Source organism: Ambystoma mexicanum, chromosome 6p, assembly GCF_040938575.1.
Source record: "Ambystoma mexicanum isolate Mex_15411 chromosome 6p, UKY_AmexF1_1, whole genome shotgun sequence".
Taxonomy (NCBI): Eukaryota; Metazoa; Chordata; class Amphibia; order Caudata; family Ambystomatidae; genus Ambystoma; species Ambystoma mexicanum.
The window spans coordinates 189004400-189031633 of NC_090935.1; positions in this window are offsets into that span (position 1 = coordinate 189004400).

The following is a 27234-nucleotide window of genomic DNA, read 5'->3' on the forward strand; positions in this document are numbered from 1 at the left end:
GCTGAAGCGGGAGTGGAAGCAGACAAGATTTGTAAGTGGCATGAAAGAAAAGAAAGCAGAAAGAAAGAGAGATGGTAAAGAAAGTAGCAAGCAGTAGAAAGAAAAGCATACAGAAAGATGTGCTAACAGCACGAAAGTAAAGAGAGATAAGAGGATACTGAACTGTAAAAATATATGGGAAAAGGGTGTGAGCTACCCAACAGACTGAAAGCAAGAGAAAGCCAAGCAACCCAACATAGGAAAGAGGGTGCAAGTGACCCAACACACTGAAAAAGTGAAAGCAAAATAAAGGGAAATCAGAGAGAGAGTGTGAGCAACCCAAAAGCAGGAAAGAGGGAGCAAGCAGCCCAAAACAAGGAAAAGATGGTATGAACTGCCAAAGGCTAAAAAGATAAAGTGCAAGAAGCACGACAAAGAGAAATGAAGGTGCAAAGGTGCACAACCAAAGGAAAAGAATATGAGAGTATACCAGGTGCACGGTAAGGACAAGAGGAGTGTGCAAGAGGCACAGAAATGTGAAAAGAGGGTGCAGGTGTGCCCAGCAGAACAAAAGAAAGGTAAAACAAAAGGAAAATCAGAGTGGAAAGGGAACAGGAGGGAAAGGTGTCAGAAGAAAGATACAAAGTACAAATAGAGGGGTCAGAAATCGGAGTGGTCATGCAGAGGAAGACCCACATTTAAAAAAAATAATCTCTGACACTACCCCATGGAAAGCACTGTGTGTTAAAATGATGCATCCTGACAAGGTGAACTTTTGGTTTGAAACTAGAGAGTCTAGGCTTGGGGAAGGGAACCCTAAGAGGCCCACCAAATACTTTGTTGAACTTTGTGATGAGAGGCCTAGACTTTGGGAAGGGAACCCTGATAGGCCTAACAAGAACTGTACTGGGAAAGTGCATTCTGACATTGTTTGTTTGAAGATAAAATGGGCCTACGCTTGGGGAAGGGAACACTGAGAGGCCCAAAAGAACATTGTGAACATTACAGGCAAGGCCAATACCTGGGGAAGGGATCCCTGGGAGGCCTGAATAAACAGTGAATCCTCAGTTGGATTGTAAAGTAAAAAACTGTGAATCTTTTGAACTTTGAGAGGCCTGAAAAGAGCAGTGACTTTTTGTTTTAAAGGCAGAGGGGTACAAACCTAGGGAAGAGAACCCCAAGAGACCCAGAAACATTATGAACTTTATTGACTTGCTGCAAGAGCACCATGTGGAAGCTTCCAAGGGCAACCCTTTTTGAGCGGAACTATTTTTGAACAGGCAGAACTATGCATACTGGTAAGACTACCTGCAAACAGCTGTGGTTTACATTTCCTTTTTAACCACCCTTTTTGCTTTAAGAAGACCCTTTATCACATTCGCTTTAAGAGTGAGGGCAAGAATAGATTCTGACACAGACAAAATTTAGTTTTGGATTTACGGACACAGAAGGCTCTTATAAGCATCACTTGAGAGAACAATCCCCTTAGAGTTAGGGCCAGGTAGGCATTACACCAACCACACCAAAGGTTTTCAAACTGATACTTTTGAGTCTGTGTGTCTCTTGATATCATGCCTGTCTCACACAATGTATATCATAAAATCGTCCATTCTTCTTGTATAGGTTGTTTAGTGAGCTCTCATACATATTGATAGCTGGCTCTACCAGAGTTTTAGGGCAGCAGGTCTTCTGTTATTGAGTGGATATAGTCTTATACAATGGAGAAGTATGTGGTGCAAATCTGATTCTCCTAAATGAGTTACATGTAGTATTGTTTGGCTATCAGCTGCCAGAACACACATTCATGTATTGAAAAAACATTTTTGCTGACTGGATCATACTTATTCGTATTCTTTGTATACTTCTGTGATATGTAGGCTGTATAGCAGTGGGAACGGAACACAACCATAAACCTTTATTGATTTTGGAAACCAGGAGACTAAATATTAAAATGCATGACAATGTTTTCCAGTAACACAAGACATCTCAGATCTTGAGAAAGTCAATATGGTGAGTCAGTTCAGAGTGCTTCAGATATAAACAGGAAATAATTACAACTATCAGCAAAGCAATTTCTTCCAAGAATGATATGTATGTAAGTATTATTTTCACCGACTAGGTTATAGCATGTATGGATCAATCTAACAACCTTGAAAGGAAAATTCCTTCCTTCCACATTTTATAAATTATTTATTCATAACCCGCCTAATACCATAAATGAGTTTGGTTTCTAAGTCCAGATTCAAGATTCAAATCTCTGTTGCTCTGAGTGGTCTTGCTTCCAAGACCAGCGTGTTGCCCTTGTGCTATCCTCCGTTCATAAGTGTATTCCACTAAATGAGCACACAAACAACTCAGACATTTAAACATAGCTTAGCTGCTAAGGGTCTTGGTGAAATAATTAGGGACTGTGAACTGGTCCCACCCTCTAGTGCATACATGATGACTACAACTGTGCTTCCCTATGACTATTCTGTTCCTTCAACTAACTGACCTTGCACCCTGTGAGTATTCTGCAATGAGTGTGTAAGATGCTCAGTTGAATTTCTTATGATCACAATATTTAGGTAATTTTCCAGGGTGTGTTTGATACCCAATTGGGTATGGTATGTTAAGTTTAACATTTTTAATTTGTTTTGTTCCCTTTTTGACTTACAAAGGGGTACCAGAATGAAGTCTCATGAAATGTAAAGGGCCCTGCAAGTACCATCAAAAGAGCAATAATGTTAACATAAGGAAGAAATTTAGCTCTTGCTCCTCTGTTTTCCCCAAAAGCACTCTCTTCTTCCTATATTTCATAAAAACCAGCAAATCCCACTGACACAGCATCATTAGATGCACCATAGAGCTCATCCAATGATATGTTCCCTTAACTTTCTCTCACTGACCATGGCCCTCCTCCTAGCTTCCAATTATCCAGTTGGTTTTGATGTGTCGTTAGAGGCTAACTGATCTTCAAACTATCACCCCCTCTATGAATGAAATCACTAGTTAACTTGAATTTTAACTTTTTGAATATTTCTCCACATAGCCATTTGATGCTGATAACCATAGCACATTCAGATTCACAAGTATATTTTGAATATCCTGACATAACAGTTATGTTTCTGTCTCTTCTTTCATGAGAGAGTTATTCAAATATGCACATTCTTAATAAATGATTCATTTCAATAAATCATTTGTGCCTAGCAGATTTAACTGCTTCCTTTACTGTCAAAGAAGTGTTATCTTTGAAGTTGGGAAATATTAAAATGCAGTAGTTGCGATATGCAGATGATTTAGTATTATTAGATACTAATATTTAGTACCGCATCGGATTAAAGATGCAAGTGCAAATGGTTAGAACATGGGTGGTGACGCCTGGGCTCATTATTTACTCTAGGAAAGCAACATTATGATACTCAATCATTCCCATAAGTCCAATATATTTAAATGGACATTAAATGTCCTGTCAGTTGAGGCATTGACCAGTAATACCTTGGGTATTGCCATTGATAACAATATAAAAGTCACAAACAATGGTCACATATGCACTGCTCCAAAAAAAACATCTTGCTGCCATTAGGTCATTTGCAGTATGAAACACCTTCTTATATTCTGCGCTGCATTGGGTTCATTGAGAGATACATATTTCAGATCATTTAGGGATAGAATCTTTTCTGGGATTGTAAGAGCATATATCTGGAGTAGAATAATGGAGATGAATGTGTGATTTATCATTTATCAGGCTACACACTTGTGGGATAATTTATTAAAACCTAAGGTAGGAATAGTACATAAGATATAGTGAAAATATGTAATGTATTTATTTTTTCATATGGTTTTGAATACGGTATTAAATATAATGTTTATATGTTTGTCTATGTTTATTTTTTTATATAGCGCCATATTGGCCCATGGCATATGGGCGCTAACAAGAAAACAAGCAACTACAACAATAAATAGCACTAACTCAGATACATTACATTAATACATAAACATACTTTGGATGAACCTTTACTAAAATCAGAGTCTGCCCATAAGAAAATGAGAGAAAGTGCAGTCGTCCATAAGTCACATAAAATAAACTGGAAACCAAGACAACTTGTTACAGCAACTTACTACGACCACAGCCAACCAGTATGAAATGAAATATTATTTTATTTATGTCGCGCTCGTACACAAGTGTTTCAGAGCGCGATCAAGCAAAGGGAGCGGAACAGGGGTGAAAGAAACAAAAGCTTAAAAAAAACAAAAACAATGATCTTACTACGCAGTCCCTATTCAGCTGTGAGCACCATTGATCAATCGTTAGGACCTTAAAATCAAATGTTCTTATAACCCCAGGTCCAATCCTTTGTCTAAGGCAAGACATAACCTTGTTCCTGAGGGATTCCTTGGGTTCAACCCTACTGGAGTCATGACATTTAAAATAATACAATTCCTCTGGTCTGAAACAATTGGAAATAGGGGACACCTGTGTTTTACCAATTTGTAACCTCGTAATGGGCCTACATTTAGTTTTACTGTCATCACATTTGACACCCAATAACATTGTCAATGAGTCCTCGGCTGCACTGGGGAGCCCAGCTGTACATAATTGAACCTGCCCTTCAGCTACAGCATTCCTGTCTGGGGGAAAGGGGTAGAGGTACTGCTACGTAGCATTATCAGCCTTAAGAAGTTTAGCCATATTCAAGGCATCCAACTCAGTCTGACAAGCTTTATCCTCAGCACCTGAACAATGCTTTATCAGGCCCACTCTCTTGTATTGATGGTTAGGTATACATGCCAGTTCACCACAATCCAGCTGAGAGGTTTGATAGCTCTTATTAACTATTTTGGTATACAGATACTGGTCAGTTCGACATGCGTTATTTCGCTTGACAAAAAGCACATACTGTGCAGATTTGTCAAGTAAATCAAATCATATACCGAAATCATGAACGTTTCTGCATTTATGAAAATGCACAATTATTCTATCTTTAACTAAATGCCACATGGGTTAAATATTATGAATTTGCTCATTTCTGTCAGGCTTGTCTCCAAAGTTCCTCGGAAGCTGCTCAACCCAGTAGACCCACAAAGGTGTCCAGTGCGCAATTGTTCGTAAATGCAGCTGAATTCAAAACACCCCTGGGGGAAAGGGAATGGGACAAAATAACAACCTCAGATAATGGATCTTCTTCCTTAGGACGGATATCTGCATGAATGAAAAAAGACACATGGTAAGCTTCTAGTCTGTTAATTTCATCTCCGGCTCTCTAGCCCCATAGATGAGTAAGATGACTAAGATCCTGTGATTCCTCTCCTGAAAGCCTAGATGATTAGTTTCACTTTGGCATGAGAGACATAGAAATTGTGGCAAGGTTGTTCTGCTGTTTTTACTGTATTTACTTGAAAGTCAGTCTTCAAAACTATTGTCTGCTTCTTCAAACTGGGTAAAAACCAAAGACACCCAATTCATTGTAGTCACACTGAAAACACATCTGAGTTAGTTTGTCATAATCACCAAAAACAATACTTGGTTGGATCTTGCTTGTAGACTTGGTTGAATTTCACTCAATGTTTTTTTTTTCCTACACCTAACCTGAATATGTTAATGCTTTCTAATCTCGGCGGCAGTGAGAATTTTCTCAAAGTCATTACTTGACATCCATATGACTCTGAAGGGTAAGCTTCTTCACTTTACCTAGGTTCCAGGAAGTAACCTAGCAGATTGTTTTAAAATATTTTTTTAAGCTGATTTAAATACCCATTTACTTAAGACTTGTAGGGTATTTTGTATAAACTTGGGGCTTGGCAGTATTTTCTTACCGCCAAAAACAATGGTAATTTGACAATGACTATTCCTTGCATTCAGATTAGGTTTGGCTTCATAGTGGAATACATTTTGTTGGTGGTATTTTGGTGAGCATAATTTTTTTGTTTTATTTGTGGCCCCAACAATGCAAAACCCCCTTCTTTTGTTTAGACTGTTCTTGTGATCTCTAGAGGCCTCGGACTTCTACATTATTCAGAAACACCACATTTTCATATGGAGTGCCACCTATGGCTGTTATCACTGATTTATCTACACCAGTGAGCTATGTTTCCATTAATTATTCACAATAACATGTGGTATTATCAATAATTTATTTACATTAGTGAGACGATGTTTCCATAGAGTATTCAAAATAACATGTGGTATTATCACTAATTTATTTACATTAGTGAGACTATGTTTCCATAGGTCTCTCTCTGCTGATCCATATACGCTCAGCAGACTATTCCATTATATTCCACTCAGAAGCCACACACACATACCCTGAGTGGAATCACGCGCACAACTATTTATAATGGCCCATGACATTGCTTCATCTGTATAGGAAACTTGGCACATTAAACATCATTCCCTCTCCTGCAGAGTATTTTTCGCTAGAGGCATCAAATGAAAAACAGAGGCAAGAACACTCTTAGGCAGACTGTGTGTTATCACAATTTCATTTCAAAATGATACATTACCATTCTTGTGAGACAATCCTCTCTGAAATAAACATAAGAGAAACACATGCAATAACACCACGAAATTTATTTCATGTTTGCAACAAGAAAAAGAAAGATTATATAATTTGCCTTGTAACATAATAACAAGGAAGTTAAACACAGGAGAATTCCCTAGCGCTACCCTGCCTGCCTGATAGTAAATCATTTGTCCGGCAGTCACAATAATCTCACTCCATTTGTATATTTACCAGCTATTTGTAGCTCTCCCACACACAATCTCCCTTGGCCAGTCACCTTCGATGAATGAGCCCAGGGTTTTCTTTGTGTTTGAAGTTTGAAGTGCACAGCGAGAACACGAATTCTCAAGCCGGTGCCAAGTGACTAGGAAACCCCAGCCTCTGAAGGTCAGCAGTGCAACTGGGACGACCCCTCCCAGCAGCCCAGCCAGGCGATCTCACAGCAGCTCCAGCCAAGTGACCTCACTGTAGCTCCGGAAAAATGTCTTTTCCCCGTAAATCTGTCAGAGCTATCTCTGTTACCTCCCCTAAGTTTACGTAGCACCAATCAAAATTCATAGTATGCCTCCTCCTTCCTCAACAATAGCTCACTTTTACAGAAAGCAACTGTATCTAACTGATTTCCTGGCATTAAGATTTTGCTTCCTGCAAAGACAGTGAACAGGGCAGAGAAAAATTGGACGTTTAAACAATGAATCTCAGCCTGCCTCATTTTACACATGGAGAACACATTATAATGTTATAATGTGTCTCCTGTAGGTGAGGCATTTCAGGTGAGAATAAAAATGGTGTGCTTTTAAATAGGTATTGAGAAAAAAAAATGGTGTGCTTTTAAAATAGATAGCCTGTCTTCATATTCATGTCCATATGTTACCCTGCAACACATGGCTTGCTGTATCACATCACAGTAATAATGTTATCTCATGCAGTGGCGCTGCACTCCAAAACACGCTAAATTATACTACATATCCCCTCCTTTTTCTGAGAATTTGGCCATGGTCCAAGCCACAATTGGAAGAAACCCAACTTGCTCTCTTTCTTCTTTTAAAATGTATGCGTATTGGGATATCTTTCTCTCCCCGTTGTATCTACTAACATGAGCAACATCTTCATCTTCACTGACAAAACAATCAACCATCCTCCCATTATTAGCACCAGGACAGCTAAGCCCACTATAGAGTGTTCCCCCCAGGTTCCCCAATTAAACCTTTCCACTTCTATTATACCCAAGATGCTAATTGTAATATTGTTCTTTCTTAGATTCATTTTCACCACGTTTCTCTTTATGATTCAATAAGAACTCCACATCCGGGTCTATTGGAAATGCATCTCTTTGAAAAAATTCAATATGTTCTATTTGACTTTCCCAAATGTCATTCGTAACATGAAATAATGTTAAACCTCCAATCGAAACAATTGTGTCCTTCGGAACCTGTAAGTAAAATACATTATATTTCACCTGTTTGACCACAAATGTTCCATGATTCAAGTGTACTACCGTACAATTCTTCATACAGGTGCTGACCAACCATTTACCTTTGACCATCTTAGCCTGTGCCAATTCCTCACCCCCCATATTGCTAATAATTACTTCACATCCTTCTGATATACTTGGGTCAGATTTCAAACCACAAATAGCGTGTGAAGCATCTGGAATAAACGGTTTACCTGGGCACATATAATTTGGTTCTTTAAATTTCACACAAGTTTCCAAATTTGGTATCAAGTAAACCTCAGGCTCCCATGACTGAAATGCCACCACTTCTGGAGTCTTAATCTTAATAAATGTGTCCTCTTGCCAAAATCCCACATTGTGTACCCACTTGGTTTGATAAATGAGTTCAGGGGCTACATATGGGATGCATAGTAAAAACCCGATTTCCAACCTTTCCAAGTCCACACATAAGGGCATTGCATTACCCATTTCAAATGCAATTTTTACCTGTACCACATCAATCTCCCTCCTGGTCAACCTTTCTATCATTTGATGAATAATATCCTGTGAAACAAAGTACAATGGTATATGTCCTTGAATCAATTGAACTTCTCTCATATAATTTGTTAACAGTCTATCAACAGGACTCATTATATTCAAAATCTCACTCAATATTCTGTCATTCTTAAGAATCAATTTAGTTGCTCGTTGAATTACATCCGCTTGTTCATTCAATATGATCGCAGTTTCATTTATGAACCTTACTTGTTCATCTAAACCCCCTCTTATTCCATCTAACGTTTTTTGTATTATTTCTAGGACAACACTCAATTGTTGTGCTTTAGTACTCAGCGTCCCTACTGAAATGGCATTGGCTGTCAACATTGTGGTACCTATTATGGCTCCAATTATAGACATTACCATTGAGACTGCAAGCATTACTGCTCCTCTTTTTCCTCTCCTCTTCTTAATGTCTGCTGAATTCACAAATGTTTTCTCCAATTGCATCAACATATCTCTTATTGACTGCTTATGACTTATTTCCTTATTTCCAGCCACTCTTTAGTCTGCTCAGCTTTAATTCCAGTTTTATTAAAATATTTTTCCATCAGAGGATCAGGATTCAATGGTATGTAAATGTTCTGGAAAATCATCCTTCTATCACTCATGATGAATCCTGGTGCTTCTTCTACCGCAATACCAGATGCTGGTCCAGGCTCAATGACAACCTGTGCTTCTAAAGTTTTGAAGTTCCCTCCGAATGTCATCATAATTATCCATATTGTTGGCGTCATCATCAATGCTGATTGCTTTGTAGCCTTGGTCTTCGCCCCCTTCCGGGGCTTCTCCGGAATCCGTCCATGTGGACTCCAGGACTCAATCATCTCCCGTGTTCTCTGATCCCGTGACCTCCAAGCCAAAATGTGTTAATCAATATTCTAAATCAAATAGAAAAAAACAAATTAAGTACATAGCACAATACTAACTTCACCCTTTTGCCAAAAATAAAATTATATATATCCATGCACTCCATAAATCACTTTGCCCTCTTCCTCTCGCTTTCTGAAAGTAAGCACATGTTAAAGAGAAAACAAACATACATAAAATATCATTCAACATTTATTACATTTTCATTTTGGAAGCCAACTCCATTAATTTCAGCTTCCATTTTTTTTTTTTTTTTTTACATATATACATATGTAATAATCAATCCTCTATTTTATTCCTCTGCTGTTGCCCTTTGACTAAACCCATTTACCTTACCTTCTTTTATGTATTCAAGGGATTTTATCTGTTTCTACATGCTCAAGCTTTTAATTTCGTGTCTGGGGTGCCGGGGTTTAATTTGGTTTACATGAACAAACTGTTCTGTTGCTGTTTCACCTTCAGTTTTCAAAATTTTATAAACCACAGGAGAGACCTTATCTATAATTCGAAATGGCCCCTGCCTGGCTTCTAGAAATTTGGAATTTTTCTGTTTACCTTTTCCAAAATGAAATTTATACACCTGATCGCCCACACAATACTCTTTCACTGATGTCTTTTTATCATAATATGACTTTGCACTGTCAGCAGCTCTTTCTAGATTTTGCTGTACAAAAGCAAACGCATGTTGTAAATGCTTCCTCAGTTCATCAATGTATTCATGAACTGTGGATGCGCTCACAAGTGTCTGCTCATGTGTTTGGTATAGTAGGTGTTTTGGTAACACCATTTTCCTATCTGTTAAAACCTAATGGGGACTAATACCTGTTGCTTTGGCAGGAGTTGATCTGATTGCCATCAAAACCAAAGGTAAATGTAAATCCCAGCTGGAACCTGCTTCTGCCACAAATTTCTTTAATATGTACACAACAGACCTATTACAGCGTTCAACTCCCCCAGAAGAAGCAGCTCGATATGCAATATGTAATTTTCTTTTCACTCCCAATATTTGCCATACCTTACTCATTAAAGTGCTTGTGAAATGACTTCCTCTGTCTGATCCTATTCTTTGTGGTAACCCAAACCTTGAAAACACATGATTCACCAGTAATGTAGCTACTGTTTGCGCACTACAATCTGGTGCACCAATACACTCAATCCATTTTGACATCAAACACACCACACTCAAAATATAATGGTTCCCCCTGCTCAATCTCTTTACAGGCCCTACATAGTCTATTTGCAAATCTGACCATGGAAGAGTTAAGCCTCTTTTCATTAATGGTGCTCTATGCATTAGTGAAGCAGGTTTAAATTGGGCACATACTAGACATCTTCTAGTATATAATTCCACATCTTGGGACATATGTGGCCAGAAAGCATAATCTTTTAGAATTTCCAATGTTTTTTGTGAACCTCTGTGGCCTGCAGTTACTGCATCATGTGCATGGTGTAGCATTAGCCCTCTGAATGAAAGGGGTACCACCCACTGTATCTGTCCTGTTATGGACTCTCTAATCATGAGTCCATCCTGTAGTCTAATTCGATTTTTATTCTTTAATAGCACCCTCAACACTTCTTTTCCAATACAATCATTTTCTGTTAAAGGGTTTTGTTCAGGATCTATCAAATGATTATAATAGATTCCCAAAATTCGATCATCCTTTTGTTCCTCAATTAGATCGTGATCTGGTGTATCATAACTCCACTGTAGCACTAGCTAATCTATCTCCTTTGGTGCTTTAGAACGTGTTACTGCATCAATTTGTATTTCACCAAGTATATGTTCAATAGGTAGCAATTCTCCCATCACAGCCCCAATTTTAGCCAGCTGATCAGCCTTATCATTCCCCTTCTTATCCTCTCCTGGAGTTTTTAAATGCCCACAAATTTTCCTCCAGTATATTGTTAAATCATTCTCTGACACCAATTTGTCTATGGCTTGTATCATTTTTCCATGTTTAAGTGGCTTTTTGTTGCATGTAATCATGCCTCTCGCTTTCCAGCCAGGTAAATATTCCACAAAGCTATTTTGTGCATAGTCAGAATCAGTCACCAGGACAATTTCACTAAATTTGTTATCAACTGCAGTAACAATTGCTTTATAAATGGCTGCCAATTCCGCTACTTGACAGCTCCTAGCTGCAATTCTCATCCCCATACTGGGACGCCTTCACATTTCAACCAGACATTTCCTATTCCTGACACTAATTGTTTATTACTGTCATTCTCAATGTGAAAAGCACAATCATCAACATATACAGTTGGCAAATCCTTGCATGTCTTTTCATCAAAAGCTTTGTGTGGTGATTGCCCAAAATCCTGTAAACTAGATTCCACTTCTACTTCGTTTGATACATTTTCAGCTGCACAGTCATGTAGATCTGCCAAACCTTAAACAACTGGGTTTTTTTTTATTTTTGGCCACATCTCACTTCTACAGGAAAACCTTGTAATTCTAGCGTCCATGAAGTGATTCTGGACTGTGCTAGGTTACCTGACCTGATTCTTTTACTCTCTAAAAACTGCAATGGTTGATGAGTGGTCTCAATAATTACCTTTTCTTCCTGAACAATGGGGCGGAAATGCTGTAGCGCCCACACAGTGGTCAAAAGGGCCTCTTCACATTCACTGAATTTAATTTCAATTTGGGAAAACGCCTTACTTGCATAGGCAATGGTTTTGTGATTCAAATCATGTTTTTGTGATAGCACTGCTGACATACACTGTTCAGAGAAACCTATTCTATAAAGAAATCTCTATCCTTTATGGGGTATGCTAAACATGATGCCTTTACAAGAAATTCCTTTAATTTAGCCACTGCCTCAGACTGCTCTTTTTCCCATTTCCAGGGTGTATTCAGCTTTAACAGCTTAGTTAATGGTTGAGTAATTTCAGCATAATTTTCAATGAACTTCCTGTTATAGCCCGTCATTCCTAATAAACTTTTTACCCCTTTCACATTTTTAGGGTCTTTTAGTTTTTGTATAGCCTCCACTTTCTTCTTTTGTGGGTTTAATCCATGTTCAGTCACTTCATAGCCTAGAAAATTCACCTTTTTCTTCCACCATTGTGCCTTTTGTAAAGATACTTTGGCACCTGCTTTCTGCAATTGGCCAAGAACATGTCTTATTTCATCAAAATAGTTTTTCAAGCTTTCATTTTTTATCAGTACATCATCCACATAAACTATGGTACCTCTTTCAGCTGCATCAGGCATGGCCTTTCTCAAAAATATTCCAAATTCACTCCCACTATTCACATACCCAAATGGAACTCTAACCCACGCGTGTTGTGTCTTATCAAATGAAAATGAAAATAAATTCTGAAACTCCTCTGCCAATGGCACGCACCAATATCCAGTGGTGAGATCTAACGTGGTAAACACTTTTGAACCATGTACCTGAGCTAGGCCCTGATCAATGAATGGCAGTGGCCATCTGGATACTGGCACTCTTTTATTCAACTCCCTCAAATCTGCACATAGCCGCCATTGACCATTTGGCTTCAACACACCTATAATAGGTGTGTTGGATGTGCTATGAATGGGCCTGATGATTCACTGAAACTCCACATTTTTAATAATCTCTGCCAATGACTCTAAGGGGTCGATTCATGGAGCAAACGTGCGCCGAAAATCTCAGCGCAAGCAGGCGCAAGGTGGCGCAAGCGTGAGAAACCCAGATTCAAGGAAGACGCTGAGCGTGTTTCCCGCTGTCCGTGTGCCAAATCCTGCCATGGAGCACGCAGGCACACACGGCGTGCGCTACGCGCACAGCAAAAGTGCACATAGCGCGGCGCACACAACCAAAGTGGGCAGAACAGTGGGCGTAACACACGGAATGGGGAATAACGCGTGAAAAAGAAGGCGTAACTGGGGTTGTACTGCAGGGAACTACATGGAATGCCCACACGCATGCGAACAACCCGTTTTCATGGATTCGAATACGGGAAAACCCGCGCATGGCAAAAGACGCACACAGGCGTCAACGCGTCCGCCACACGAAGGCAGGCGGAAGCGACCCCGCGCACAGTATAAAAGTGTGCGCAAACAACAAACACGTATATACAGCTATGATGAATGCCCCATTTGTCGCAGCACTGATCGTGGAACACCGCAGGAGGAGGAGAATAGCCAGGGCATGCATTTTCGCACCACGGACAAGCCTTTTTGGGGTGCCTGACGACCAGGTCTACGGCAGGTATAGGTTTCCACCCCATATCATCCTAGACCCGGTCAGGGAGTGGGAAGATGACCTTACATCCCCACCCTTTGCTCCCAAGCATTGAGCCCCTTGGAGAAGGTGCTCAATGTCCTGCATTTCTTGGCCACTGGGTCATTTCAGCGGACTACTGCCATAGTGGGGGGGGTCTCACAGGCCACGCAGTCACGCTGCCTACACCAGGTACTGGAAATCATGACAGCGCGCCCCTCAGTCCGCAGGCACATATACATGCCCAGAACACCAGGCAGGCCGTTGTCCTGGATTCTTTCAGGGTGGCACACTTCCCCAAAGTGCTTGGTGCCATAGATTGCACCCATGTGGTCCTACGTCCACCTAGGGCCACTGAGCACATTTACCGAAAGCGCAAGCACTGGCATTCCATCAATGTACAGGTGGTATGCGATGCAAAGGGAAACATCACCTCTGTCTATGCAAACTACCCTGGCTCCACCCATGACAGTTTCATATACAGAATGTCCGCCCTGAGCTGGGCCCTGGAAGCTGGGCAGCATGGCGACACCTGGCTCCTAGGTGAGTACAAATGCCCTTGCACATGCATGCATGTCACACACACACACACAAATACACAAACCCCAATAATCACAACCATTTCCACCTCCCCAGGGGACAGTGCCCACCCTCTGAGCAACCACATGATGACGTCAATCCGGAACCCCACCACACCACCCCAGGTAAGATACAACGCCGCCCATATTGCAGTCAGGGCCATAGTGGAGCACACATTCGGAGTGCTCAAGTCACGTTTCCGCTCCCTTGACCGCTCTGGCGGGCAGCTACTCTATGCACCCCAGTAGTGTGCAGGATCATTGTGGCAGCATGTGTCCTGCACAATGTTGCAACACGGCAGGGCGTACCGGTGGACATGGTGGTGCCCCCACATCCCCTACCACAGGCACAGGCGCTGCCCATGGGAGGGGACAGGGCACGTGGCGAGGAAGCCCGGACCCAGCTTGTGGCCACATTTTTCACCTAAACTCCCACCCCTGCAGAGTGCACACAGGCCTGGCACAACCAGGTGACAATCGATGATGACAAAGAGACAGTCAACTGTCACAACCCTACCACCCTGAGATAGTTGCCATGGAAGTGCCACATTGTCTGCATCCCCAGCTACTTAAACACAAGCTATCCTGTGTGACCAAAAGGCATACATATGACATGATATGGCATTTGTAACGTGCCTATACACAAGTGTTTCAAGGTGCGACGAGGCAGGGTGGGGGGAACAAGGGAAGACAGACAGCGATACTACTAGGCCAGGTGTCATTTAGATTACGCAAGTGCAGGGGTAGAGGGAAGGGAAAAGTGCAAGGGGAAGGGGAGGGGGGGAGTGCAGTACAGGGTAAGTAGACTAAAAAACAAATAAATAGGCCAGCTGGTGGCAACTGCAAAGGTAAGTGCAGACAAGTGCTGGGAAGGGGGGACTGTAGGGATAGAGAGACAGTCCCGCAGTACAGGGGTTGCCAGGGAGGCAGTGCAAGTGGAGAGTGGCTGGGCCAGGGACCGAGGTCGGTGAGAGTGGCTCAGTTGCAGATCCAGTGCAGTTCCAGTGAAGAATTTAGCAAGGGAGAGGGAGAGAGAAAGCAGAAGCAAAGAGGAAGGTCTTGAGGTGCTTCCGGAACCGGAGATGGTTCTCCTCAAGTTCCAGTGAGGCAGGAAGGCTGTTCCAGTCGGAGGCCCCTGCCGCGGAGAGAGATCTACCCCCAGCTAGTTGCTTTGAGAAGCGGATGACCCTGACATGCAAGGTGTGTTTCACACACACCTGCAAAACAGGCCATGACCGTCACTGTTATGTCACTCAAACCCTCCCAAACCACAACATGACATGGCAAGCAATAGCCATACACCAACACAGCACCAATAAGTTACACATTGCCATGTCAAAAATGTACAGTGGCATCAGACATTGATGCCTGACATGGAATCAGATGAAATGACTGACCAACAACCTCCCACCCAAAATAAGTCATTCCCAAATGCATTACAAAAGTTGTAGACGTAACATAACAATGAATGCCTGTCTACATGAACATTGTGCATTGCAAAATCAACACTGCAGCTTCTGTGTGCTGTGTCCAACTCCTGCAACACACTGCTCAGTGCATAGCACAGTGAACAGCTATTGTGTGTGATGCACACCTTGAGCATCACATCTAAGCGACAGACCACATCAAAAAGCAAATTAGGCATGTACAGGATCCATAATTGGTCACAGAACATGTGCTTGCAGGGACAAAGTGGGCACCAGAAGGCAAACAGAGTGTACACGTGGATATCCAAGGGTGGTTGTACATGTAGTCCATCATAGTGCAAGTGTGTGGGTCAGTAAGGACATGCACTCAACATATGCATGTGCAATCAAGTGACCATCAGTGTCCTCTACACATCACATGTGAACATTCACCATGTGTACACCCCAGCATGTCAAACCACAACTATCCCCTCACACCTGAAAGGTAAACACAACACATGAACAGGCATTGATCAGCAGAACACAACATGTACATAGGATACCACAATTACAATGTCAGGGTTCCCATCACACTGCAGGGCAAGGCAACTATCAACAACAAAACACCCCCCCTCACAAATGACCATGTCCCACTGAACAACTGCACCTGGGTCATGAAGCCGTCAACCCTCAATTTCACCTGGCCACAGGATCACCCTTCCCCTTCGTCACCATCTCCCACCTTGTGTGTAAAAAGGTGCCTGCACCCTCAGAGTCCACCCTCATTTGCAAAATCACAAAATCCAAGCCAGAAAAACGAACCAGAACACCCTCCAGTAGATGACTTGACGTAGCAGTACCTCACAAAGGCCAATTACTACCACAATGATGTAACAACCAAGGTAGCACAGTAAAACACTGTCACAACAGGAAGTGAACCATGTGTGGTACATAACATAGAATGATGCACCATGAACGGATGTGTACTGTCACAGGTCCCGTGTACAGGCGCAGGAGTGGCACGAAACAACCACCCCCACCGTGGCCCGGGTGCCTGCAAGGTCAAACTCACACAGGCCTCTGAGACCCTGTTGGGGAAGGAGGGTCAGAGATATGCAGTCGGGACAGGTGTTGGCACACTGGATAACTGCAATGAGTGGCAGGAGAGGGGAGGAGGAATGACACATGAAAGTAGGGAATGCATGAAAATGTACTACCTGCATGAACACATACACAAGCCGAACAAACTTGGACATCATTGTCATGGCCTTCTGTAGTCCAGGTTTAGGAGTGGCACGAACCAACCACCCCCTCTAGGGTTTTGGCGCCTGCAAGTTTGGGGCTTATACAGGCATCCGCAACCCCAGCGGGGAAAGAGGGTTAGGGAACGTTGCTTGGATAGGTACGGGAAGCAGGAACACCGGGTAGAGGGTACAGTGTTTAAAATTGGATAGGATTCCGGGTGATTCGGGGAAAACAAACATACCAAATTGAATTACACATTCATCCCTGCATTAGTGCACCCCCCAGCAAGCCTATGCAGAGCAGTTTGAAAGAAAAACAACAAGACACTTAGCTCTGGTTTTGAGTGCTGGCCTCCTGCCTGCGCACTCTCAGGTCCAGTTACAGGAGCACTTCAATGCTGCAAAGAGAGCCACAGTTAATAATCTGTCCGTGCCCATAACACAAAAACACACCACCAAACATGCCCCATAGCAACAAACTACTCTACAAACAGACAATCTGGTGTAGATGCTTCGTACCCATATGAAACATTACTCCTGTGATGGGTCATACACAGTCAATGCAGTAAGTCAGCCGCCGGTGGGTGCGTGGCAAATGGACAACCAATGTGTCACAATTCACACAACATGCAATGTTCCCTGGGTAAGCAGACAGACCCATATAGCAAGGCATGACTTCAGAACAAGTCGTGTTACACCATGACCGAAACAAAGTAGGCAGTGCATGTTTCAAAATGTACATGGAAATGAAATGCACTGCACCCGAGTATGTCCCTTGCTGTATGTCCCTGTGAGCTGCCCCTTTCCATGTCTCGGAAGGCTACATGGTTGATACAAGTGCCTCGATGGACCTTGGTGTACCGGAGGGTATGTGCCACTGCCCCTGCACGTGCCCCAGACAACCTTACAATCAACAGCCATCAGTCCACCATCACATCTGAGCTGCATTGTGTGCTTCAACACCAATTTCGTCCAAGCTCACCCTCAGTGCTGTTACTAAGCCTGCACGTGCAACTCGCTTGGTGCAAGCTTTGCTGTGTTGTGGCCCCCCTGTGCTGCTCACCTTACCTGGAGTTCCTTGGAACACATCAGCAGTTCTAGGATGTCGGTCTGCAATCCCTGTGCCTCTGCTTGTGCACACATGTGCATGTGGGCACCAACAAACGTGTCCAGAATTCAGACGTCCAATGGGCCATGTCTGCTGGCAAAGGTGGTCTGGAGGCTCATCCCCCTGCAGAAAGGACATGAAACACATGATTAATGCTTTAAAGTCATCTGTGTGTGTCTCTTCAGGCATCTCATTACTGGACCTTGTCAGAGACTTACATCAGAAATCACACCATCAGTCCGTCTTTCACATCCAAAGTGTGGAACACACTATCTACGGCACGAATTGCAACAAGCATGCGTACAGTAAAGATAAGAAACATACTACACAATGCATAGCAATGAATGTACACATTAATCATGAAACGCCACATCTAGCAAAAGCTGAACAGTGGACAATAACACCGCAATCATCCCCACTAGGGGTGTCAACACAAGTTACACAGCACCAGACATGCCACAGATATGCCAGTCCAAAGCCCTTGTGTAATAGGCTGTCACACCGAACCATCCTTGCGAGCCCATGGATAAGGGAGGCAGGAGTGGCATATGTGAGTCAAGGACGCCAAGCAGCAAACACATACACAAGACAAGCCTGAAGGGCCCAGCTGGAACAGACAGTGGATGCCTTCAAAAGCCACAAAGCACCGCACCATCACATGAAAGCACAATAGACAAGCAATTCTAAACTATATTAACTAATTACACTAACTATGAAAAACCTACATTACCTAATTAAACTAACTATCAAACAGAAACTTAATTAACTAAACTAAAAGAAAAATAAAAAATGGCCACATACGACCCGGGGGGGAGGGGAGGCACCCAGGAGGGGGGAGGTACATGGTGCTGCTCAACACCCACATGCGATGATGCTGAGCCAAAAAAAAAAAAACCTCCATGGGCTCAACACCTGCACAGCCGACCTATGTGGGAGATAGATGGTCGTCCGAGTCTGGCTCATCCTGGAAAGGAGGACGTGGCACAGTAGCCTGGCCACGCCTCCCCGCAGCTTGCCCCTCGTCAGCAGCAAGTCTGCCGGACGGGTGAGCCTGGTTCTGTGTGGCGATGTGACGTATGTCTGCATGCAGAACCTCACGTGATACACGTGCTTCCTCTTGCAAGGTAGCACGTGTAACACAGAGTTCCTCCTGCAAGGCCTGGCTGGACAACCGCTGCACCTCCCGGCAAGCCTGTAGCTCAGCCGAGATCGTACGCTCAAGCTGTGCAAACCTCTCCTCTGCCCGCTGCCTCTGGGACATCATAAGGACACCCAGAGTGGATTTGAGGGAAGCATACTCCTCCCTCAGGGCATCCATGTGCGCCTCTGCGTGAGCAGCAATTGCTTATCGCAGAGACGACATTTCAGCCTGGCGTTCCCTGTCTGAGGCCACCATGCCCAGCCTGAGCGAGCGGACCATGGACCGTGCCACCTGCTGCTGGAGAAGCACCTGCCTAGCAGGGGGGAGCACAGATCGGGCCACACGCTCCATGCTCTCAGCGATGTTCTCCATTGCTGCCCCCTGCCGTTCTGAATTGGCAATCATGTCTTGCTCCCACTCAGTATACTGCGGTTGCGCACGGCGACCGTGTTGCTGGGCTTGACACCTGCGGGACCCAAGGACCGGGTGTCCTCGCTGTGTTGGCACCGCCCACGCTGCACGACTACATGCCCCCGTCGACGTGATGTCCCAGGCTCATCAGTGACTGGTGTGGAGGGTGACCCTGCGTCCCGATCCACCACGGGCGGAGGAACCAAGAATGTCTGATCCCTCAGTGCAGGTGTCGCGGACAGAGGAGTGTCCACATCAGAATCACTCACCCCTGACACATGGACTTAATGCTCATCCAACTCAACATGGACGTCAGAGTCGTCATCAAGGCTGGACTCATAGGCATCCAGAGACAAGATGGACTGTAGCACTTGGGGGTTTTCGTGGCCTACCACCCCACGACCCCCACTTGTGCTGGGTTGATGTAGTGGTAACAACCCTGTGTCTGGCATGACAACACCATCCTCCGCCTCCATTGCGTCATCACCTGAAAAATAGAGAGAGAAAAGGTCACTAAAAATGTCAGAAGCACACAACACACACACATACTGACAACAAACGCATCAGGTAGACATGTGACACACAACATATAACCTGGCATGCATGCTGGGTCAACTTTGAATTGCTTCTGTGATCAGACCTTTTGAAAGGTGGCAGTTTCCATGGAAGTGGGTCTATGCAGTGTAGAAAATGTGTATGCCACTCACTACCTACATGTACAAGGACTCCATGGTGTGTGTCAGGAAATGTGAAGGCAGTGCAAGGACACATTCAGGCATCATGTGCATTGTGCATTCAATGTGTACCATATCTAGAAGCCAAGCACCCCTCCACCCAAGTACAAAAGCAGGGATGTCTAGCATTGTATCAAAAGGCTGACCATAGACCTGTGTATTGACAGGCAGTGTTGACTGGCATCAACAGCTTAATGTGATTCAAGTGACAACACTGCAAATGATGATGGGACAGTAAGCAGGACACATGATAAACTCTGGAGGCCGCCCACGTGTGAAGAAGACACTACAACAGTTGGACAGAGTCATTGGCCATTAAACAGGCTGAGGCCTGTGAGCCACACAGATTGTCAGACCCTAAACATGTGTGCAACACAGTACTGACCCACAGTTGACATGGGAAGGCTGATGAGATGCCATGCAATGTATGTCACCCAGGACTTGTATTACAGTGATCATCCAGTCAAGGACACAAGGGCATGCGTGCAATGCACATGGAGCATGAATGGGCACTCATGTCCCTGCGGGACATCTGACCTATGCACAGTACAAGTGAGATACCCTGCATCAAGTACTAAGGCTGTACCACAGGGCATATGTCTGGCAGATTGTACGCTGGAAGTTAGCATCTACACAGGACGCATGAACAGGAAAGTACACATTGGCAAGATTGAAGCAGACCAGTGCAAAGGTGGAACTGGGGTGCAGAGTGGCGGAGGAGGGGCAGGGGAGCATGCCTACATGGAGTCCCCACATGCAGGCAGAGGAGACATGCATGTCAGTCATGCAATGACATTGTGCCTGGGCTGAGAGGAAGGTCACCCCACGCCACATGCAGAAGGGCCAGTGAGCTGGAACATGGACCGGAGGGGCATACTTGTAACCAGCATGTCAGTAGGGTGCAATAGTGGTAATGCGGACAGTCCCCGTATGCTCCACATGTCCACCATCCAGCAGAGCAGACATGCATCATGGAAGCATTGCATTACTTACACATCAGAACCATGTACACGTCACATGTAGTGGCAATCATGCACAACACATTCCACAAGTGAAACACACACGTCCTCAACAAACACGCATCAACACTCACTGGACTGGGCATCAAAGTCCAGCATCTCTCCCACTCCTTTGACCAATTCAGGTGGTATGAACTCCGCAATGTGTGCCTCATGCGGAGTGAGCTCTTCCTCCTCTGGTGCAGGCCCACCACCAGTCACCAGAGTCAAGTTGTAATTAGAGGCACGCTTAGCCTTAGAGCTGCGTTTGATGTCATTCCAACGCTTTTTGCACTCTTGCGCCGTGCGCACCTCATGGCCGAATGAACTGACATGTTCCGCAATATGCTTCCAGTGGGTGTCACATTGGGCAGCCGTAGTCTGACTATTGGCACCCACTAGCATGTCACGGCTGTGGCCCCGCACGTAGTCCACGAGGAAGTCCAGTTCCTGCTTGCAGAAAGGCTTCTTCCTCGATGTGCAGGAGGTCGTGGCTGTGTGTGGGGTCCCAGCCTGTGCTGCAGGTGCAACCTTCCTCCTCTTGGACTGTGGCGCAGACCCTGGCTGGCTAATGCCGCCCTGACCAGTATGGCCAGTGGGTTCGGTGGATTGAGCCAAGGGAGTGGCAGGTGGAGGGACGACCAAAGGCCTGACTTGTGTCAGTGGCATCTGGGTGCCCACTAATGGACCCTGCGTAGCAACATCAGCTGTGGCAGGGTCATTGACCGCAACGGTCCTGGTTGGCAGACTCACAACCGGGGTGTTGTTGGGTGCATCTGCCACTGCACTTGCCAACACCCGGCTGTTCAGGGCAGCAGATGACATAACTGCCCCAGGGACACGTGTCTTGGTCTGAGCAGCCCTGCCTGCCCCTATGGTTTCTCTGCTGGCCTGTTGGAAATCTACCAAGGGCTCCTCAAGTGCCAACGCAGCCTGCGCTGGCAGACCCTGAGCCTGGGTGGCGGTGTCCACAGCTGCACCTGCAGCTACCACTACCCTTGGGCCCGTGGCAGTCGATGGAACCAACTGCCGGGTCACACGGGCGCCAGTGCCAGATGCAGAAGCTTCATCCCCCGGAACCACAGGGGGTGGTGGCATGACTGCACCGACACATGGCAAAACATTATGCTCAAGTGGCGCACCCCTGCCTCTTCCCCCTCTGTGGCCGCCCTGGACATCCTGGAGTCCCCCTACTCCCTGGTCACCACGGTTACGTCCCCGACCACGCCCGCCATGAGGAGTACGCCCAGCTGAGGCGCCCCTCACCTTTGGTGTCCTCCCAACCATGGCACAGATGTAGTAGTGCCGGCACAGATGGAGTAGTGCCAATGGGAGGTGTACACCACAATTGACCTGGGCAATTGGGGTGAAGGGGGTGGGAAGCAAGATGTTAACAGCCCCCCTGCACCTGCAAGGCTGTATGTGACCCCGGTGATGTAGTGACGGGTCATGCAACGCTCAGGCACCCCAAAACTGCAGTAAACCGTGCACGCAACTCTGCAGCCTACGTGCGTGGAATCAACCTCCTGCAGTACGTGGTGGCACCCAGTAGCACGAATAACGCGTACGCGTGGGACACGCATGCTACTATGACATCGAAAATGGGTGCGATACACAGGGGCACCCGCAGTGGGAAAAATAGCGTGTGCGACTCACCGTCTGACTAGCGCGATGCAGAAAACACACGTAGCCAATACCCCCGCCAAAAGAAGAGATACAGACAGGAAGCAGCAACATACGTCGGTCTCCACGAAAGGCACGTACAGCGAACTGCTGCCCCCGCTCACATTTAACCTGTGCTGAGGGAAACGCATGCACGTGTCACGTCACTTACGCGCATGGGCCCTTTCCTCGGATTACACGCATTCCCACGCGGACCTGCAGTTTTTCACGCGCGCTGAAATGCCCATGCACACCTGCGCGCGTCACGTCACAGAGGCGCTTGCACTTGAAGGGCCTTCTGTCCAATGAAATTGCGTATGCGTGCAGACACGCTTACGCGCTAAGGGCCTTTCCTCGAATTACACGCTGACGTGCAGAATTTTCACGTGCCAAATCACTCCGTATCAAGCTGGCCACGCGTAAGCACACGGAAGACCACGCTCCTGCCCAAAAGGCCGAATTACTGTCCCCCAGCACCCCGAGCAGCCTCCCACGAGCCATCTGCTGCTGCCTGCCTGCCTGCCTGCTGCCACCGTGCCCTGCCATTTGGTGCCTGCACATCAGCCATCTGCAGGTGTCCAGTTGCTGTGTCCACCCCTGCTGGAACAGAAGACTCCCGACTGTGATACCATCGCTCCACAGCCCAGCCCCAGGACCCATTTGCCCAGCCACGCCTGCGTCGGGGGTCGCCATGTCGCGGCAAACACCATCCGAGACCACTGGCGACCCCCAGCCAGAGGGGCAGAGGTCCACCAGCTTCAGTCAGAAGGAAGTTGGTGTCCTGGTGGAGCATGTCCTGGGGCATTATGATGCCCTCTTCAGATCATCACGCGCCGACAAGGATGGACGGGACAGGATCTGGACGGACATCGTGACTGCCATCAACGCGCAGGGGGTGGCAGTCCACGACTTCAAACATGTCAAGAAGCTCTAGGAGGACTTCAGGTTCAGTACCCTCAACAAGGCACGGCGCCTCTTGAAGGCAGCGGATGCTAAGGGGCGCCGGGGCCACATGTCGGAAGATCAGATGAGGGTCCTGGAACTCATATCCCCAGCGCTCCATGTCCAGGTCCTTGAGAGGCAGACCCGTCTGGAGTCAAGCGGTAAGTGGCCAGGCATTGCTGTGTGAGACAGGGCATGTTGTAGTGTGCTGGTTGTCTGATACTTGCCTGTATGTGTGACATAGGCCATGTACGCGTGTGTGTGTGCAGGGACATCATGGTCATGCATGTGAGACCAGTAATGTCTGAAGCACACGGTTGGTGTATGTGTTTAAATGCTAGATGGGGAGCCCTATGCGGAATGGACACATGAGAGCATGCCAGTCTCTGTTCCTGGACATGGGTGGGGGTGAGGGATGGGTGATGATGCCATGTACATGTATGGTTTCCATGTCTGTGTGTCTGACCTGCGTGTCTGTGACTTGTGAATGCCATGGATGCATGACACATGTCTGTGTCAATGTTCAGATCCACTGATGCAGCCTAGCGATCCTTGCATCCACTGTGTCTGGGGTGTACGAGTCCACATGGATGAAAGTACGGTGAAGTGTGTGAATGTGATAGCCATGACCCATGATGCATGTGAGTTCAAAAACAACATTGTATGTTTCAAGAGTCCCTTGGACTTGTTTGCTTATGTCCATAGCATGCACCATGCTTGTTACTGCATGTGTTTTGCCTGCACTGACCCATGTGTTGTGGAGGGACATGATGGAAGTGATCTTTGACAGTGCCACTCATCTGCTATTGCTTCCTGTCTAGGGGACCATTGTACAGTACACTGATGCTTGTGTTCTATGTCTCCCTCTACGCAGCGCAAAGTGAAGAAGAGGGCGGAGACGGCGCTGTGGAGCAAAGTGGCGGGGATGCCCCCACGGCTGCAGTGGAAAGGGTGGGTGAGCCCCCACAGGGGCTTGCAATGGCGGAAGACGGTGTGGAGCCATCCAGGTTGGTGGTTTCCACAGAGGAGGAGGAGCCGCTACTGAGCCGCACATGGGGCCTGGTGGGGGCATCCCTGCTGGTGCAAGTGGTGCAGTCCAGGGGCAGGGGCAGGAGGCAGCACAGGTCGCCGTGGGGGTGCCTGTGCATGTCACTGTCCCTGACACTGTGACTGCACCACCATGCACCAGCAGGGATGCCCCATCCCAGGCCCGTCCGCAGGTAGGGGGGATGTCCATGTCATCTGACTCCCCTCCACCTGCGGACGAGGGGACCCCTGGCCATATGGAGAAGGTCCTGAATGGTGTTGCGTTGCGCACGCGTGTCATTCGTGATGAGATGCGTGCTTCCCGGGGGGAGCATGCACGTCATCACGAAGAGCACCGTGCCAACGTGGCCCAGTTGGGAGCGGTCATTGTCGGGGGTCTCGAACATGTGTCGGGCACTTTGGCGACCCTCTCCTCCTCTGTGGAGGCAATGCGCCAGTCGTTCTCCATACCGTCTTCTGGCCCAGATGCCACCAGGGCCCCCTGTGGACCTGCCCCGACCAATGCAGCCAACTCGGTGGGGATCCCATCCTGCCACAGTCGGAAGTCAGAGGTCCAGCAGGGGTGGACACACCTGCAACTGGACCCCAGCAGATGGAGGATGTGACGGCATCATCGGGCAGGGCACGTGCACGACGGCGTCGGTGGATTCCATCAGCCTGGATGCCGTCGTGCTGGCACAGGCAGTTGCGTCGGAGGCAGCGGCAGGCTCGACGTGGGAGGCATCATGGCTCGGGGCCATCAACATCAGGGGTGCAGGCATCGGCCGGAGGGCAGGAGAACCCTGGAATGGGAGTGGCTTCCGTGTGGGAGCGGTTGGGCCAGCAGATAGGTGCGAAGCAGCAGCGGGCAGAGGAGGAACGGCTCACAATGGTCAGGGCGGAGAACTCCATGCGGAGGGCGCTGAGGCGGGCTGAGTGCCTCCAGGGTCTTCGCAGGGAGTTGGAGCTGGACACTGCTTTATCCCTGCGAGACCTCGGGGCCAGGGAACATGCCCGCCTCCAAGCCATTGAACAGGAGTTCGATGATGCCCTGGCCCATGACAACATCCAGTGAGCCGTTGGACTAGCCTGCTGCCCTTGTAAATAGTTATGTAGTTAGTGTTAGGTTTCCTTGCTTTTTTCTTGATTTTGGACCTTTTGGACAATGGCCAACATTTTTGTATATAGTTTTTTTATTATGTAGTATTTTTAGATAGGTTTCATTTCTTCAGTTGGGATCATGGACCCTGGATTGTTTATCTGTATATAGTTGACTGTTGGATTATGTTTTTCTTTTTTTTTGATTTACCCATGGAGCAATGGTTTTTGGTTTTGTTTTTCCCTTGGATGTACTTTTTTGAACTGTGACTTTGGACACCTTTCCTTTGGATTATGATTTGTGGTTTTTCATTATTTTACGGACATGCTGCTTTTTTGATTTTAATTCCCGTTGTCGTTTATTTATTTTTAATCCCGTTTATGTTGCTTTTAATACATTTTTTTCATCAAACTTCAATGTGTAGTATCATATCATTGGTTTCATGCATGTCATGATATGGGTTTTGACATTCACTTACACCCATTGTGTGTATGTGAGGGACATGTGTTCATTTACATACTTGCCATTGGGGTTGTATCATGTAATTGGCAATTCTGAGTGGGTGGATGCAATACTTGGGTGGGTGTTTGGCATGTGGAGGCTGCCCATAAGGGCCAGGGATCTAGATTGTGATGACGTGTTGGCTGGGGAACATGTGTCAGGGCCTGCTGGCAGGTGCCTCGCAATGCTGGGGGGTTGGGGTGCAGGGGGACATGATTGGGACAAGGTTGAGGGCCTGCTGGCAGGTGCCTCGCAATGCGGGGGGGTGGGAGTGCAGGGGGACATGATTGGGACATGAGTGGGGGCCTGCTGGCAGGTGCCTCGCAATGCTGGGGGGTGGGGGTGCAGGGAGACATGAGTGGGACATGAGTGGGGGCCTGCTGGCAGGTGCCTCGCAATGCTGGTGGGTGGGGGTGCAGGGGGACATGATTGGGACATGAGTGGGGGCCTGCTGGCAGGTGCCTCGCAATTCTGGGGGGTGGGGGTGCAGGGGGACATGAGTGGGGGCCTGCTGGCAGGTGCCTCGCAATGCTGGGGGGTGGGGGTGCAGGGGGACATGATTGGGACATGAGTGGGGGCCTGGTGGAGGGTGCCCTGCACTGCTGGGGGGTGGGGGTGCTGGGAGACATGTGTGGGGGCCTGGTGGAGGGTGTCCCTGACTGGTGGGGGGTGGGGGTGCAGAGAGACGGGAGTGGGGGCCTGGTGGAGGGTGCCCTGCACTGCTGGGGGGTGGGGGTGCTGGGAGACATGTGTGGGGGCCTGGTGGAGGTGCCCCTGACTGGTGGGGGGGTGGGGGTGCAGGGAGACAGGAGTGGGGGCTTGGTGTGGGTGCCCTGCACTGCTGGGGGG